This window comes from Halictus rubicundus, chromosome 2 (genome assembly GCF_050948215.1).
Source record: "Halictus rubicundus isolate RS-2024b chromosome 2, iyHalRubi1_principal, whole genome shotgun sequence".
Classification (NCBI taxonomy): domain Eukaryota; kingdom Metazoa; phylum Arthropoda; class Insecta; order Hymenoptera; family Halictidae; genus Halictus; species Halictus rubicundus.
In genome coordinates, this window is record NC_135150.1 from 7,490,333 (window position 1) to 7,509,084 (window position 18,752).

Here is an 18,752-nt window from a genome sequence, read left to right on the forward strand (position 1 = left end):
CCAGTTTGAGCATCGCCACGATAATATTTATAGGCATATGGAACGATAATTTCCATTTATAACGGTACAATATAACCTTCGAGACCTATAGACGCGGGTTTGAGCCTTCTCAATTAATTTTGTTCGGTCATTTAAATTCGACGCGAAACTACGAATAGTAACTCGGCACAATAAGACGAAATTTTCCATTCAAAGCTTAAATGTCCGTAAAAGAGTCCAATTAATTTTTTTATTATTTGCCATAAAACTACAAAACCTTCCATTTTTGGACTTTCATGTACATTTTCGTTTATGTTTTAACAAAATTGCACAAAGTTCACGTATGCAACATGAAACTTGAGTTTGTTAAGTGACGCCTCTCAAAAAATCAAGTATTCTAGTAATTGTTATAATCATATTTTGAAGGTTGTGTATATTGTATACATGTACAGACATAATATCATAATATCATTATATACATATATATCTTATTTTATATCTTAAACAAGTCCCAATATTTTTGTAATATAAAATGTTGCATTTTTCAGATTTTTTCTCTATGCAAATTTACATATAAGCAAGAAGTTTTTTGCAGTTTTTTTGCGAATACAAAATTGTTCTATGTTGCAATATCTACGTATGAATACCTAGCAAAGTATGCTTTGAAACAACAGGAGTGTGGAAATTTTTCAACGTTCTATTCAAAATATATCCTAAAATAATAATTTTTTTACATAAGCAGCTCAATATAATTTTTCGTGGAGAGTATCGGAGCTTCATCAATTGTAGCATTAAAAAATACAGGATTCCAATAAGAAAAACGTATGTCACCTTCATATGACCTCTACGCGTCTGTCTACGAAGAAACTATGTATACCAGATTGTGGCCCCCTCAAAACCATTCACTTCGTATCTAAATTATTCTTTTTTATGTAGCACGTAGTATTCAAGTAATTGTCATTTAAAGATTAAAACCGCTCTGGTACCACAAGAAGTGTTTTACAGAAATGGCTGCCACGACCTTCTATTATAGTTTAAAATACTATCATATAATAATATTAATTATTAATTTTTTACATATTAATTTTTTTATTCTCCGATAGCTGAGATCGAGTTTGTTTTGACCCAGACAATCAAAATCGTCATGCTATTAGTACTAAGTTTCTGGTGAATTAATTAAACAAACAGCTGCTACATTAGCTACAATAGAAAGATTAAAGTACCTACAAGAAGTATGTATCTGTAAGAAAAAGTTTTAAAAGATTAATAAACATGGCGAATGGCCTTAAATATATCATTAGTTATATAGTTATAAGAATGGTCCGCCGTCCGAGGGTTAACGAAATATAATTATATATCGAAAAAACATTGTCGAGCCTCTCTTATCTCCGAAAGAAATTCCAAACGGAAAATGATTGCGATGCTCTTCAGGGGAGGGAAATCGGATTAATTTTCCCTCGAGTTCAATCCGATACGAAAGCTAATCGTACACGCAACACCGAGAAATGCTCGTTCCGTTTTCACGGTGCTTTCACGTCGCATGTACCTTTGTGTGGTGGAACCTTTGTTACCGGACCTCATAAAAGAAACATGTTTCTTCGGCGACGCCAGGCAAATTGCAGAAAATACACAGCAACGGTTGCTGACGGACGAAAGTGAACACGTGTATCCTTTTGTGCTTAGGCTTGTAATGCGAGAGGAAATTTTTCAAAGATTCCAAGAATCGCGTTTCATCGGGTTTGATTAAAATCGTCGTAATTGAAAGCCAGTTCGAAGCCTCTAGCGAAAAATTGTTGTGGTTGCACAGTTGAACGGATTAATGGCGTGTACAGGCTGTTGAAGAAAAGAAGGCATTGGAAATTTCTTTACACGGAAACGAAATTGTTCTGTTCATTCGATACACGATATACACAGTTTTATTTAACAGAATCGATGAAAGAGAATGTTCTCTTTTTAAGGAGATTGTACACCCAATTTTGATTTTACACCGCAGATAAATTTGCAAACAGAGCTGTGTAATGAATAGACTGGAGATTTTGTGCATTTAAGACAAAAATGAGTAGGTCAAATGTAAAACAGTGAAAACCTTTAAAGAATTTCTAAAAAAAATTGATTATGTAGATTTTGTAGTTTAAAATTAACGCAGACAATTTTCATTTTGCATAAAAATCCGCTAGTAATGAAGTTGGTTAAGTATAGAGATCTAATGAAATTAAGTAATAACCAACTTAATATTAAGTTGTTCTTATATAAATCGTATTGGTATAATTAATTAAAACTTTATTGGTTTTTTTATCCATTTAAACGTATTCTTCACAAGTTTCTGAAGATAATATTCACATTCATAAAACCGTATTAAATATTGAATTAAATTTTATTTCACTTCACCTTCATATTCGTAGTTGAACTTTGCGTTAATTTGTTATTGCTAAAATAATCAGCATGAAAGAAGAGTGGAAATAATTGTAGACGTTTCTGTAAATAACTGGTTCATATTTCAAGCAGCATGATTTTGAAAAATTTTACGAAAGGCAATCGAAAATTGCGTTCACCAAAGAAAAGGAAGAGTAGGAAAATTCTGACGCGTTTTTAGGGAAATCGGCACAATGGGAACCGTCAAGGAAACACTGATCAAAGCTTCCCTCGCGTGAGTGTATATTGCACGCACCGTTCGCCGTTATTGTTTTCCATTGTTGTGCTCTCTTTTTTGCGAAAGTATTGTTTGGTCGAAGCGCTCGTGTTTCCGGTTGCGTGCTGGATCGGAACTTAACCCTGTATTTAGGCGTGTGCAACTCGATTCAGAGGAATTTCTGTCGTTTGTATTACGTACCACGTTGGGACCAAGGCGAAATTAACTGTGAACAAAGTGCTCATCTTGGTTACACTCTCCTGTGTTAACACTGAAGCCATCGACCAGTTAGACTGACTTATTGTTACTCTTTCATACTAATTATAAGAGTATATTCGATAATGTTTTACGTGACTTTTATTATAACACGCAAATGGTTGAACGAGTTTATTCGAAAATTTATTTAATATTGTTCTTTAGTCAAATAAAATATCTGAGACGTGTTGGCGAAATAAGATGTAGAAACATTCAAGACAATTTTCTATATTAAAAATGATACAGTGGCATGATTTTGTTTATGATGGAATTGAATTTTATTCTTCTCTCTACACTTTCTCTTTTATTACGTATTTTTCTCTCCTTTAAAAATGCATAATTGAGATTAGTATTGAAATGTATTGCTATATAAGCACGTAACACTGTCTAGAAACTACATCTGTATGTAAAATTAAAAAAAAAAAGAACAAATTATTTAATTCTAGTTAAATTCTGTCGTATCTTTTCTTGTATATTCCTTTTCATACCATTGTGAGTACAAAAACATCTTACCACCACTGTCTGATATTAGTTTATCCTCCGATTTATCACAATTTCGTGGTTAACTCCATTTTTCAGTTGATATCCCTTCTGTGATTAGGTATCAATAGTTTTCTGACCTTGTTTCTTCGAATTGCTTATTGTTAGCGAAGATGAAGCTTGCCAATTCCCGTTCGAAGCGTGACGAAAATAGCAAGCAGTGTCTATAATATATTGCTAAATTGTACTTAATTGGTTCTTGATATTCGGCAAAATGACAATTGAAAGGCTTAACTTAATTCTCGTTAGACGTTATTTATTTATAATTTTAGCTATAGGGAAATCCAATGAACCCGGATAAAATAATTTTATGTGACATATATTTGCATTTCTAACTTTTAATCGGCGTTTCTTATAAGCGTTTCGTATGCTAAATAGCTATTCAGAAATGAAAGAAAAAACATGGAAATGATGTTTCCAGGATTTTTTTTAAGGAGAATTAATAAGTGAAAAACTCCAGTCTTCTATTAATGATATTGATCGATGGCGGCCATTACTGACAAAAATTGAAACATCTGAAATGGATCATTTTTTTAATTCTCAAACTAGAAGGTATTATCTAAACTGTAGCGTAGAATCTTTAACACGTTCGCGGACGTGAATACTATAGCATTTATTTTCATAGTGATGCAAAATGACATGAATGCTATGGCATTCAAATTTTAAAGCCAATTTTTATTCATTTAATTTTATACAACCTTAAGTTTTTGTAATTAATATACATTTCAAAGTAATGACCAACTGTCATTACTAATGACAGTTAGCTTATTATTATTGTTTATGTCTAATCAGATTTCGGATAGTACAACTAGTTTCAAAAAAATTGCCTGTCTATTTTTGTAGCTCACTGAAATTTTTACTGTCCGTGAACGTGTTAAGAAATTTAATCAAATATAAGAAAAAAGCAGTAGTTTGAAAAAAAACATAGTTTTTACAAGTCTGACTCGATATTGTACGGCAAAGGGTTAAACTAGAGTTGTGATTTTTTAAAAAAATGGATCTCATATTAGGCTACTTTACCCTATCGGCTAAATAACATATATCAAGGTATGTTATGAGTTTTTTGATAAACTACTATCGAAAGATTGACCGCAAATTGTCGTCTTCAAACGTGTAGACGTTTCCACGTTTGTCCGTTTCGCCAAGAAAATTTGCATAAGCTCGCGTGAACGGCATCGTGATTTGTTGAAAAAGGGAGTGGATGGGAGGGGAATCGACCTTGCAGGCACTCACGTACGGGCGCGATAGTGCCCTCAGGAAAGGCGCGAAACGAAGGGAACGAAAGAGAATCGGAAATGAACAAGGTTCTAAGCGACCTAGTATGTACACATAATCTGCCCGATAGAATTTGTTCGGACGCGTGTATGTCCATTTCGTTTTAGAATGTAGCCTACCGGAAATTTGCAGTTAGCTGCATTCCTTCCAGGACTCGGTGCCGCAGGAACACCTTCATTCGTGTGATCGTTAATTACGCCTCGGCGAAAATGTAATTTTCAATCCAGCTTCGATTGGCTTTAATCCGACGCTTAAGCGAATTTTAATTGGTCAGCGCGCTTACCTATCATGTGACGTATTAATGAAAGCAAATGAATCTGATTGCGATATACGTTTCGCAAGGTTGTATGAAGCTTTAATGTTTAACTGTCTCAAATATGGTTTCTTTCCTAATTGGATTTATTATTCGGCGCGTTCTCTATAAGATTTTATACCGCAGTCGAACCTCGATCTCTCGAAAACTTCGAGGAAATTGCAATTTTGTTTATTCCTGTTCGCTCCGCTGCCAGAATAAGTCGAAACAGAAGTTATTGCGTGTACAAATTAGTTTGTAACCTTTTCTTTGTGAATTTGTGAACTATTTATGAAAAAAAAAACTAGAATATATTTCTGACAGATTTGGGAATTGTGTATTTGAACACTGATTAAACAGGACTCTATTTTTACATTACCATTACAAAGTAATGTAGCAAACGAACGAAGTCTTCGCGCTGCATTACATGTTCTTTGAATCCGACCGTATCGCATTTTAACAATTCTATTGTCGAAAATAATCTCCATCTCATTCTGTGAATTTACTGCCATTTTAATCAGTGAATCTTCAATTTGGAAAACAGTAGATATGGATTTAAAATAAATTTACAACTGATTAATATAAATTGATTAACAGAATTACAAATATTCCAACTAAATTCTAATTTTCTAAACATTTCAAATGATTAAGTAGGGTAAGGGACCCAATTACTGTGGGGGTACCAATTACTATGCCGATATTAATTATACTTATTTTTAAAGCATGATGAATATTAAAAAAGAGATATATAACATATATATTAACTGATTTTAATGAAAAGTATAATTAATATAGGTACAGTAATTGGGTACCTTACACTATTTGTATTGGGTTGAATAAGAACTTCGACGTGAATTTTCAAAGAAGTAGCTTCATCAATAAATTAAAAAATTTAATGCGTAAATAGGAAAATCTCGTCATGGTTGTCCAAGTTCTACTTCTTAATTTAATGGTTCTTGTGGTGTAAAAACGAGATACGTCGAATTAAAGGGATGCCAGTGACGTTCTTTTGATGTCGACAAAATCGTGTAAATGTGTCAACAAAAATTCCATGTCAAGTTTCTGTGAAAATTAACTTGACAGATTATAAGTAATATTTTCACTTTTTTGATCTTTAAGTTTTTGAGTTATTGAATACACGAAACTAGAGCAAACCGTTTCTGATGAAGAAAATAAGGTGAACCAGGTTTTCGTAAGACCAACACAAGTAAATTATCCAAAGAAGGAAACACGGCATTGATTATAGGTTTAGGTTTGCAACAATTAGAAATCCACTGAATATGAAATTGCTATGATCGATTCATAATGTTTTCGACTGGTGGAATGTGAAACGTTAAATACGCATTGATCGCTGTAGAAAGTAGTGCGGGATTCATTATTTTGTGTCTTCAAATGTCTATAGTCTTTTACGAAGTAGGTTTATCTAAGAGAAGTAAAATGAAATTTCGTTATCATATTATATTTATTATTCTTCATATGTTATTAGGAAAGATTTGTCAATGTTAAAATAAATACGAAGAAATTTTTCTTTGTATTTATAGAAAATACATCGTTCGTATAAAGTTTAAATGATTTTTAAATTTGAAAAACGTCAGGAATCTTGGAATAAAATATGGTTATTCCGAAGCTATGTAATTAATTAAACAAATATGTATAAATTTTATGTTGAATTATTAATGGATGTTAAGAGTAGCAAATCAAAAATTTGAATTCGACCATGAAGTATGGGAATAATATCGTGGAGTCGGAAATTTAGAATTTATAAGATGGACAAACGGGTTTATTTAAGCGATTTAAAAAAAAATTTGAAAGATAGTGCAAAAAAATTAGGAACATTAAATTCATTTATATTTTATGGAGATAACAATCCTAAGCATAAGCCTAGAGTGGCACAAGACTAGCTATTGTATAATTGTCTCAAAGTGATTAAAATACCGCTGCAATCACCGGATTCAAATCTAATAGAAAACGTTTGGCAGAAATTCAAAATAAAATAAAAGTAATTTGAAATATCGAATAAAAATCAATTAAAAGAAGCACTGCAGATCACATGGATAAAAATTTAACCTTTTTATAGAAAAATTAGTAAAGTCAATCCCACGACGTTTACAAGTTATAAGTAACAAAGGATATCCCACCAAGTATTAAAATTGGTTTTTTACACTGTTATTATGCAATTATTGTTTTGTTATTGTACGATTTTGAATGTGAGGTCAATTTTGGTCACATTTTTCTAACAGAAAATAATTTCCATTTCTTTAGTTTCTGTAAAAGTTACGAAAATATATGAAACTAGAGGTTGGTAATTCAATTTTTGTCAAAGTCCGCATCTTGTTGCTAAAAGCTAAAATATCCGTCGGTACACGCTATACGATTTTCACTGTGAGAGCGTATGACCGTATGAGTGTTATTGACGTTTCCGTAAAAGTGTGGTGTATTGAATAGTTTTACCCTATTTGCATAAAAATCCGCATCTGTCGAGCAGTGTGTCAAATCCGACAAGAAGGTCGATGTCGTCGGTAGACGGTCACAAAAAACGAAAAAAACCCTCCAGACCTGTTGTGCTTTTGTGGGTCGCGGTGAGAAAAAGAAAACCGGCGGCGAAATTTTCGCGCGATAGTAAGCGGAATACCCGCAGGTTTTCTTATCAGCGATTTTCTAGCGCGTTGCGCCGCGTTTCGCCGTGCGATAACAGTGTGCCGGTGGTACCTGAGAGCAGCCAATGAAAGAGCTGCCACGGCGTCGACCATCTTGCGCGGCTCCGCTTTCGAGTTCGGAGTCGCGTGGCGGCGAGGTTTGGCTTGCAGTGTACTCCGACTACCGAGCGGTGACTGACTGACTCTGTCTTCTGGCTCGACAGCTTTCCATTGCGATCCTCTGTTGTGCTCTCGTCGTTCGTGCTTTTCTTCTTCTCCATCATTCGGAAAAAACAACGCGTCGACCGTTTGATCTACTCGTGGGGCACCAGTTCCATCTCGTTCAACTAATCTCGACTACTGTCAACTCGACTGTCCGAGACGACGCGTGTGTTTACATCTCGATCCATCCTGGATCACCCGATCGCTGATCCAGCGACAACCGAGTCGCAACCGGCTCTCGATCACGGTAACTGTTCGAGGATGCAATATACAAAACTGTCAGAGTTCATCGGTTTGAAGAGTTTAGCGGTTTAGGACCGACGCGATACCCAGTGCTCCGGATGTTGTCGATTTTTGTGTGATAGGAACCGGATCCGCGTGATTTTTCGCACGGTTGTTCTCTGCGTTGTGCGTGACTTACGACGGGCGAGTTTGACGTTGATCGATAAGGATAGTGGAAATCGTCGAAAGGATTTTTCGAAGAGGATCTAGACGCTATTGGACACATGCTGCGTGACATGAAGGTAGATTGTTGTTGGAATTACTTTTGCTTGGTTTGGGGAGAGAGAGTTCACTAGGATAAGGGATCCAATTACTATGGGGGTGCCAATTACTGAGCTTATATTAATTATACTTATTTTTAAAGCATAATGAATATTAAAAACGAGATATATAACTTAAAAATAACCTTTAAAAAAAGCTTTAAAAATAAGTATGATTAATATACGCACAGTAATTGGGTCCCTTACCCTATGTTGTTGACGTCTTCTGCGGAGAATAATGTTTTGTAATACGGAGATCTTAGGAATGCGAATAGGTAGCTGTATTTGATGTGACTTGTACTTATGTGATGCGTCTTTTGAGAACAGTTCAGTTTTGCTTTTTGATTGCCCTTTTGATAGTCGATTTAACAATTGTGAAAAGTATTTTTGAGAAAATTAGCTTGAGAAATTGAAGTGTGACTATTAAGTATTAAATATTGAAATTGTAACTGTTGTAACTAAAAGATGTGGTCCTTCACCTGTTTTTGTTTAAAATGAAAATCTGCTCATAAATGAAACCATAGAAATAACGATATTTTTATTTTTTATGAATATCGTTTCAGTTTGAACCTCAAGTTACGTGCTTGATGCATGACTCACGATGTTTAAACGATAATTATGATTTTCCTCTTACGCAAGCATATCTACTGCATGTTTGTTTAATCATAAATTACTCCAATCAAGATTGTTTATTCAGGTTAAGCTCCAGACAGTCTATTTTTAAGATTATTCGAATTATTATGGGATGCTTTATGAATTGGACAAAGAATCATTGTTCACGCAAAAAGGACTTTTTTAAATTACGAAAGAGTTTATTTAAATTGTGAAAGTTCATTAACAACGTTTAGACACTCGTTGATATTATCGGACACTATTAATGGTAAGTGCGAAACAGCAATTTCATTGAACACAAATGTTTCAATGAAATACTTACGAATGTAGAATTTTAAGTTTTGCACTTGCATTTACATACAACATTTTCGTATTTCTATTCATAAAGATAGAACGTGAATATTATGGAATTTTAAAAAAAATCTTTTTTTTTAATCCATAAAACAGAAATTTTAATGAAGTATATTGCAGTTTATGTGACACAGTTCATACGTTTTGTTTCTTCAAATTATTTTATGAAACTCACAATTTGTATGAAGTTTTTTACAGCGACTATTAACCAGCAAATATTTATGGATTTATGAAACGTGAAGATTGAAAAATAACAAAATAGAATTTCTAATATAAGCAATTTATTGCATTACTAATGCAGAACACGTTAAATTTTATTTTCAATATACTATATCAATTACAAAAATCTGAGGCGTAAACGGTTAATTTTTAAATAATGGTGTATACAGTGGACCCAAAAAGTATTTGAACACTTCATCTAAAAAAATATTGCAGCAATATAACTGCATTAATTTTAATGCTTGGAGGCTTTATTTTTGTTATCTATAGCTTAATTTTGTATAAGATATTTTTTGCATTATACTGCGACTGAAGATGCTTCTTTGGTCCAAACGTTACAAATTGAAACGTACAAAAAATATTGAAAAATGTTCTCCCGACTGAAACCACCATGTATTTAAAGATTGAAAATTTGATCGACGATGTTTTCTATTCGATTCATTGAGATTCGAATGGAACGTGTACAGCCATCTTTGCAATAATATAAGGTACACTGTGGAGACCTTACTGTTCCTCATTCTTCTAATCTAGATAGATTTTGTTCAGAAAAAAATGTTTTTGACCAAACACGTGCCCTCAGTATCTCACTTGCTATATTGTGCAAAGATATTCTAAAAAAAAATGGGCGCTGGTCTCTGCGAGCTTTAAAATATGTAAGTCGAAATTTATTATTCTACTATTTGTTATTTGTTTTCGAGAATCGGGTGTTTAGCGTTGGAATACTTTTTGGATCCACTGTACCGTAAAATGTATGTATTTATACAAACTTGGATAGCTGTCGATTACGTCTACGGTCGTGGTAGAAATTTTCTTTTAAGTTTATTTTGCTCAGTAGTAATGGATTTTTTAAAGCGAACGAACAAATTGGTACACGTGTTATTCCCGATTACAGTTGAACGACACGCTGGGACATTACATCACGATTTGCAAATTGTTCGAGCAGGTCCGCGTTGACAAACGACCTTCGTTACGGTGCGTGGCACTGACATCTTTGCAATAAAGAAAGCGTGTCGCGCAAGCGACGTGTAATTGCCACTACTATTCGGCGCAGCAGGACGATCTTATTCGATTTAACCTTGTACTTTCTTCAAGGTGCTCCGGATCGCTCGTTTGCCACAACTCTTGCGCAGTCGTGCTTGAATTCCTCGTTTTTGCGACTTTCAAGTTGACGCGTGCCGTTGACATTGTCCAAATGCTAGAGCGTTGCGCTATATCGATCTTATCTGCGTATTGGGTTGTCCAAAAAGTAGAGAAAGAGCAGCCTACTTAAAATATCAGTTTGTTTAAGATTGCATACAAATTTACAGTGAAAAATAGGCCCCATTATGCATAACCCTGCCGACCCATAATGATCTGATACCGAGAATATTTAGGATAAGGGACCCAATTACTATGGGGGTACCAATTACTGTGCCTATATTAATTATACTTATTTTTTAAGCATAACGAATATCAAAATAGAGATATATAACATATATATTAACTGACTTTAATGAGAAAAATTTCAATATCTGTTTTTAATATTCATTATGCTTAAAAAATAAGTATAATTAATATAGGCACAGTAATTGAAACCCCCACTGTAATTAGGTAGTAATAGTTTAATCTAGTTTCATTTCTGTTTTTTGTTTTACAATATGTTTTGTGGTTTATTAAATAGTATATGGTTTATTCAATAGTAATAGAGTAATTAATATTATTTATTTATAATGTTATTGCTTTTGTGGTTTTGTTATTATTCAGCAAATTCGATTTCGGTGTCATGCTCATAAAAATCAAAGCGTTCGAGATTGAAACCAACGTTGATCAATAGAACGTTCATCATCTTTCATAGTAATAATTAAGTACTTGGATTAATTAAGTTTTAAACTAATAAAACTAGTAAATACACTAATAAACTAATATTCTTCAAACTCTTAGTAATAATGGAAAGCAAAAAGCATCTGAAACTTTGGTATAAAAAAATTACGTAAAGTAACGATTTTGTTACGGTGCATGTAATTTGTATTAAACAGGCATCTCAATAACTTGTATTTGAAAAATTAAGAAAACCAGAAGATAACGAAATTGTTTGCAGCTATAATCTAGTCAGATACAAAAATCACCAGGGATAATCATCTTAGGTGTTCCAAGTTTTGAAATTTGTTTATACTAGTTGCAGGTATATCTATGAATTTTTCTGCAAAATCAAAATTTTCTACCTGAATTGCGACAAGCTCGATAGAAATAGAAGGTTATTTCCTTTTTTAATATGTTTAATAGGTTGAAAATAATACAATAGCATTTTAAATTATTCTAATGTGTTTACTGTTTTAAATTGCACATACTCATTTTTGTCATATATGCATAATATCTGCATATGTGCATAACACATTCATAGTACATTCACATTTCACATATACGGAATACTGTACCCATTTTTCTTTTTGTTGTAATTCCAGTTAATTTATCACAATGATTGTTAGATTACGAAATTTCATGCTTTACATTTTCGCAGATGAAAATATTGAAAAAAGAAGCTAGTTAAAGATAGTCAAATTAAATGAAATTCTGTTTTTTCATGAAGAGTTTCTGTAGATTCGGAATGAAATGGAACTGTCTAAAATATGATTGAAAGTTGTCTTATAAACTTTGCATCTTGTGCATGCAGTCGCTAATGTTATCAGTAGATATCGTTTGATTCTCTTGGACCGTATGGATCGCAACGAAATTTGGATCACTCGATGCGTCACCACAGAATTTTATTTTTCCGAATAAAAAGAGCTCTGTCAGTCAAATATGACTGATGCGACAGTCAACGCGTCACGAACGTTCAGATACTATTCAGAGAGTATGTATTCATTTATAATAACAACGTATTTATACTTATGTTATTTTAACAGTAGAAACGCCTAGCAGTCAAAGTCACCTGTTTTCTGTTTCTTATCAAAATCACAAGAGCACGATTCATTGTAAATAGATTGTTTTCATTGAAATCGTTTTATTAAGTCTTGTTTTATAGTTATTGGATCGCTTTGCTTGTCTAACACATGGTTACAATGTTCCTTTCCCAAAGAAATCTTATCATGCATTATCTTCCGGCAACTTTTGTCAATTGCAAATTCAAAAAACTTGAAACTGAGATCTTATATTAACCGTCTTTCTATAAATTTACTTTCAGAGTTCGTATAATAAATAATTACTGTTCAATAAAAATGTATACTCAAAGATCGAAGCAAACGGTTATCATTTGTTTCTAAAAAGATTCTGTTCGAACGTATCTGCTTCGTTGAGGAACATATTGAGTACTATTCACTAAATATTCATTAAACATTATTTTTGTAATTCGGTATTTATAGCAATGATTGAGAACTCTTTTAATGTCGATGAGCAACACATAGGTGTCGTGCTGTGAAAAGCTGTTTCTTTTAATATTTGAAAAAACTAAAACTTTCAAGAACTTGTCTTTGTTTCTTCTCCATCGACACTTTTAACGTTAAAACGTTTTTAAAGAAAATTTCCATGATACAAAAAGGTCCTAGTACTCTTCTAATCCTCCTCCGACGGAGCCTGGGTCTATTTTGACCCACAATATAAAACTCGTCATTTAATTATTCAGTTTATGGCAATTAAATTAAATGGACAATTGTTACATTAGGAACAACAGTCTACAAGACATACATACCTCGAAAAATACATTTCAAAATATTGATAAATGAAGCAGTCCATAGTCGTCCTAAACATGATCGATTATATAGTTGTAAGGATGAAGAACTTTTTCCATTCTTGATATTATTCAATGAATAAATATGCATTCCATGCGTCAATAGATACATGATTGCCAGCGGTATTATAATGACGGATAAGCAGAAAGAAAACGCTTTCGGAAGTTGGAAATCGACGACAATTGTGTCCAGAAGCGTGTATGTTTTTAATTTTTTGTCCCATTGTTAAGCGACGAATTTCGTCAGCGACAGATCCGAAAGACCCACACGTTATTGTTTGCCGGTGAGAACAATGAACCATTTACCGTGTTCGACACTGCATTTTTTCTGTCGTATGCGCATACAAGACGCGAAAGGGAAAAACGTTTCGAAGGCCTTCGCGAGAGCCTATCTGCATGCGATGCATCTGTTCACGCACACCACGTAACCGGCGAGTCTGTGAATCATATCGGTAATAATACCTCTAACTTATCCTTATCCAAATATAAGTTCGACTCGATAGCCGCGAAACGGATAGCACGAGCATGCGAAAAATTTTACTGTCTACAATGGAAATCTACGATGAAACGGTTTATGAATAGACTGCGGATTTATATGCAAAATAAAAATCACCTGCGTCAATTGTAAGAAACAGAAGCCAAATAGAATTGGATTTTTATTTGTCTAATAATTTTAACAAGTTGAAAATAATATATTGATACATTTTTCTAACGTTTCATATTTCACCAACTGATTTTTGATATAATTGCATAAAATCCGCAGTCTGGTTATGAACCAGCATCAATAATGGAGGAAAATGTTTCGTCATAATTTTAATTCCATGCGATACAATATCGATATTTTTTGTGGCTATCCTTTACTAAAGATGCGGAAAAGAACCGAGAATGAAAATTGCAGATTATTTTGAAATTTTTAATATACAATGGACGATCAAATATCGCTAAAACTGCGGTACAAACAACATTCTTTTGCTTACAGTGCTTACAGTGTTACTAAATACAGATTCACTATTTGCAAACACCAATACTTCAGAAAAAGACAACGTAGAGTCAGAGTAGCCAGGCGTTAACTTAAAAACTGACTATTCTAAATTTATCAATTTGGGCGAATAGCTTCTTCAAAATATAGTAGGACACGGGGTAGATGTATAGAAAACGATGAGGAGTATTTTCAGGTTTTGAATGCATTTAGTTATTTCTAAATAAATAATAAATTTATGCAGGAAAGGCCTAGTAGTAATTTGTGCGCCTAATAATAATATTCGATCATCCACTGTATCGTGTACTCTGAGGGAAGTGTTTCATACTGATTCCGCTCAGATATCTATCGGGCGTTTTAAACGGAAGTCAAACAAACTATAATTTACTGTGGAACGTGAATGATTTCCTCCTTTGCATACTGCAACACAGATTCCGCGCGACTATTGCAGTTACGGAAATCGATAAAAATAAAAAATTAATTTAATCTAAAATTAAATATTTCTGAACAATGTTTGTAACATTGTTGAAACAATCTCAGAATTGTTGCCTGCTATTTTTAACCATTCGAAATTTCATAATTCTTCGTGCATGCATTTAAATGTTATAATGAAACTATAGATATTTATATAAACTTCTACTTTCATAGATTATGTAACAAAACTAAAATCTGAGAGAACTTTATTTCGTCAACTATACGACAAAAATAAAATGTCATTAATATTTATTAACGTAAAAGTAAGTTCGTTTTCCAACTGTATTGTTGTTTATTAGTAGACAGCAAATTTTTATGGAATGAAAATGTTGTATATCGTCTGGAAGGGACAGGAGCTGCATATATATTTGTTTCTTCACTTAATAATTTTAATTAGTCAAAAATAATATAATTGAATTCTTAAATTCGTTTGATATTTTCACTATTCTGTATTTTAACGAGACATGTTTGTCATGAATGCGTAAAATCCGCAGTCCAATAATGAGAAATCAATGGAACAGTATTTGTCAGATTTAACCGAAATGTTTGCTAATTTTCTCACCGAATAGTCTCCGTTCACCGTTTCCCACGAATTAACTCGATCATTCATCCTCGTTTTCTCCTCGAAACCTTCATAGATTATTCATCGTCTGAATATTTCATCGTCGCGCGCGCCACTCTTATAGTACACAACTTTCTGCTAATACAGAATTTTCAATTTTCTTCGGATCCTCGTTTATAGTATCGTCTCCTTTGAGTCTGGCCTCCACCTCTCAATTTTTTACGGCGCAACCATGAATACTTATGCGGCAATTACATTTTCGTCTTTTTAAGACGAAACGCGGTCCACGGGCTCATCTTCCTCGTTGTGTCCCGGTCACGGTTTTTCTTATTTCCTCTAACCACGGAGTTTCGCAGACGCTTTCCTTTCGGCCCTGAACATTTCATTTACCAAACATTCAGCGGCGGCGATATTTTTATTTTCTTTCCTCTCTCCTGACATCTTCCGCGCTCGTGAATATTCATTCCATGGTCTCTTGGTTTTCTTGATTTTTCTCCCCGTTTCCGCGACTCATCTTCTGCACTGTGCTGCATGACTATAGCGCCGTTAAAATTTGTCAACAGTTTGAAACATTTATATAATGATTTCGAGATGTTAATAGAATTGCGTGAAACGAGTTTTAAAAATATTTTACATATTGAAAAGGCGGTGCAAATATTATTTATTTCAAAGAAAATGTAATAAGAAAACATATATTTCTCTGATGCACATATAGTACTAGCGTAGTTACAACGTAATAGCAATAGTAAATTTTGTTCGATTCAGTAAATTTAAAGAAAGAATAAACAGTTGGAGTTTGTCCATTGAACTAACATAAACTTGTTCTGAATAAACATGTGGATCAACATATTTTGTCAATGAATAAACATGTTAATCAACATATTTTGTCAATGAATAAACATGTTAATCAACATGTTTTGTCAATGAATTATAAGCTTGATTGTATTGTGGTGGAAATTGAATTTTATGGACGTTCAAGTACTTCATTTATAAGATTTTCACTTTCATTTTGTAGCCTTTTGTACCATCGATGAATAGTTTATTGATTGACACATTTTGACCAAAACAGCACATAATATTTTTCCACTCATATAAAACGAATACTCCACAATCACATTGAAGTAAACATTATTTAAAAGTAAAATCAAATATCTAAATAAAAATTGAAGGTAAGACCTTAAATATCAGTTTTGTATCTATAGAGCATGTATAATAAACATGCAGATTGTAATAGTATTTCTTGATCAAAATGCTTCATGACATTCCTATGCCTTCTAAAATTAGACGTTTCACTTGCAACAACTTAATAATACAAGTTGTTAAAATGAACAGTTTTAATAATGTGTGAAACTTCCTATCTTACGTGTTAATTCAGAAATACAGTTAGGCATGCTCCTAATTAATTCAATGATTAGTGTAGCAGATATTTTAATTTGAATGTTGCTAAAAAAAAGTTTTTATTGCGGTAGTATTGGTGCACAAATGTATCGTTAGTAAAAGGGTGAGTTTTTCGTAGCAATATTTAAATTAAAATATTTGCTAAAGTAATCATTTTTCGGCATGCATGGGTAAATACTTTTTTATAGGGAATTTTTTATAGAGATTTCATTTAAAAAATCGAAGTTGACCTTTAATTCTCTTAAACGCCTCCATTCACAATGAAGTCATGTACACCATATCGTGTTCCCCCTGACATCATGTACATCTTTAGAAATAATTTTTTTGTACAACGCATAATTCAGAAGTTATTCAAGGTGATGAAGTTAGACGTCTCACCGCTGTATACATTAACTAACAAAAATTATCAGCAAAAACACGACATTAAAATCTCCGAAATGAAAAATGAAGGTGGTGCCATAGTTTCGCACCAATTCTAAAACGTTTGTCGCTTTCATCTTGACGCATACACAGATAACTTTAATATCTTTTATACGTAAAGTTCGTTATTTAAGTGTTACGGATCTTTATACAAAATGAAAAGTTTCCAAGTCAAGTGTACGGAACACAAATTAAATGATATTGTATTCTTTCTTTCAATAGTACTTTTTCACAGTTTGAATACGTTGTGCAAGCGTGTATCGTTCCATTTTTGTTAACCATATGGTATATAGATCTCACTAACCACGTGTCGAAGAGTGATAATTCTACTCTTCGCAAATAAAAAATAGCGCGAAATTTAAAATGACCCCGTATATGATTCTCCATATTTTAATTACTGTCTGACGACGGCTTATTCCAGAACAAAGTGTAATCGCTCAACTTTAAACACGCATAACTTTTGAACCAGTGATTTCCTCGCCTTAAAGCTTCGATTTTTGGCATTTTCGAGTCAAGATGTACAGGATTATATGAAAAAAATTAAAAATGTCTGAGTTGCCAAGGTGAAGCTTAATCAATTTCTGTAATAAATGCATAAAATCCGCAGTTTCGTCTCGCATTCTCATATCATGCAGTCGACTTTTATTCTTTCAAAATTAAACAATTTTTAAAATATAGGTGAAGCTATAGTTATGCACTGCAGTGCATCTTGTTCGACGCATCTGCGTTTCCTTCTGTGCAGGTTCGCAGAACGAGCACTGGAAACAGGAACTATCATGGTTGAAGTATGTTTGAGTTGCAGACATCTCACAGATCCTCCTTATCGCTGCTATCGCGCGATTTTAATGTTTACCGGTAAACTGCTCGATAAGCTCGATTCGATCTCGCTCGCGGAGATGGTCCAACGGAAGCAGCGATACGGATTCCGTGATAAATATTAACGAACGTCTGGCTTTCTGGTTCGGAGTCCGCTGAGAAAGTAAAAAGTAAGCTATGGGAAATTCGCAGGATGCGCGAATTAGTCGAGCGTTTTGCGTGATAGGTCGCCGGATGCATTCCGTGGGGAACATATCTTCTCTACTGTACCGTGCAACTGTGCCCAGTTCACCAGTAATTTGTAATTTATCAGAGGGAATCTCCGTTTTCGTTACGGTTTATATTTGTTTTAACTTCGACGCGTGTTCTGCGAGTTTTCAAACCTTTCACGTGTCGTTTATTTCGCTCGTAACGCGAATCAGTGTTATTAGTATTATTATTATACAGGGTGGCCCACATAACTCTGAACAGCTCAATATCTCGAAAACTATGCCATCGATTTTAAAGTTCTTAGTCTTAAATTGCATGGAACTGAAGGGCCTTTCTGACTACATAAACGTGAAGTGGCCTCCCTTCCCCTTTAACGGGGGAGGGAAGGTACCTTTATAATTTTAAATGGAACCCCCTATAAAATGTTACATATTTAGATTCTACAGGAAAAAACAAGTCAATTTTGTCTGAAACATTTTTTTGTCAGATACTTCTATGATGAGATATAACAGTTTGAAGTTTCGAGTTGTAGGTACTTGAAGCGCTCGGAAATAGCGTTATGGAATTATACGCGCTTGAGTCCTTTGCTTATTCATGAAGAAACACAAACAATAATATTTACAATTCTTGAGTTTGAC

The 18,752-nt window shown here is 33.6% G+C and overlaps 1 protein-coding gene across 1 annotated transcript in view; it reads left to right on the plus strand.

The window, feature by feature from the left end:
• Positions 1-7,851: 7,851 nt before the first annotated feature.
• The window catches only part of Ec (ubiquitin specific peptidase echinus), a 240,843-nt gene continuing 229,942 nt past the window's right edge, over positions 7,852-18,752 (plus strand). Inside the window, exon 1 of the mRNA XM_076804296.1 lies at positions 7,852-8,352. The gene's annotated coding sequence lies outside the window, so the exon portion shown is untranslated. The remainder of the gene's footprint in view (positions 8,353-18,752) is intronic.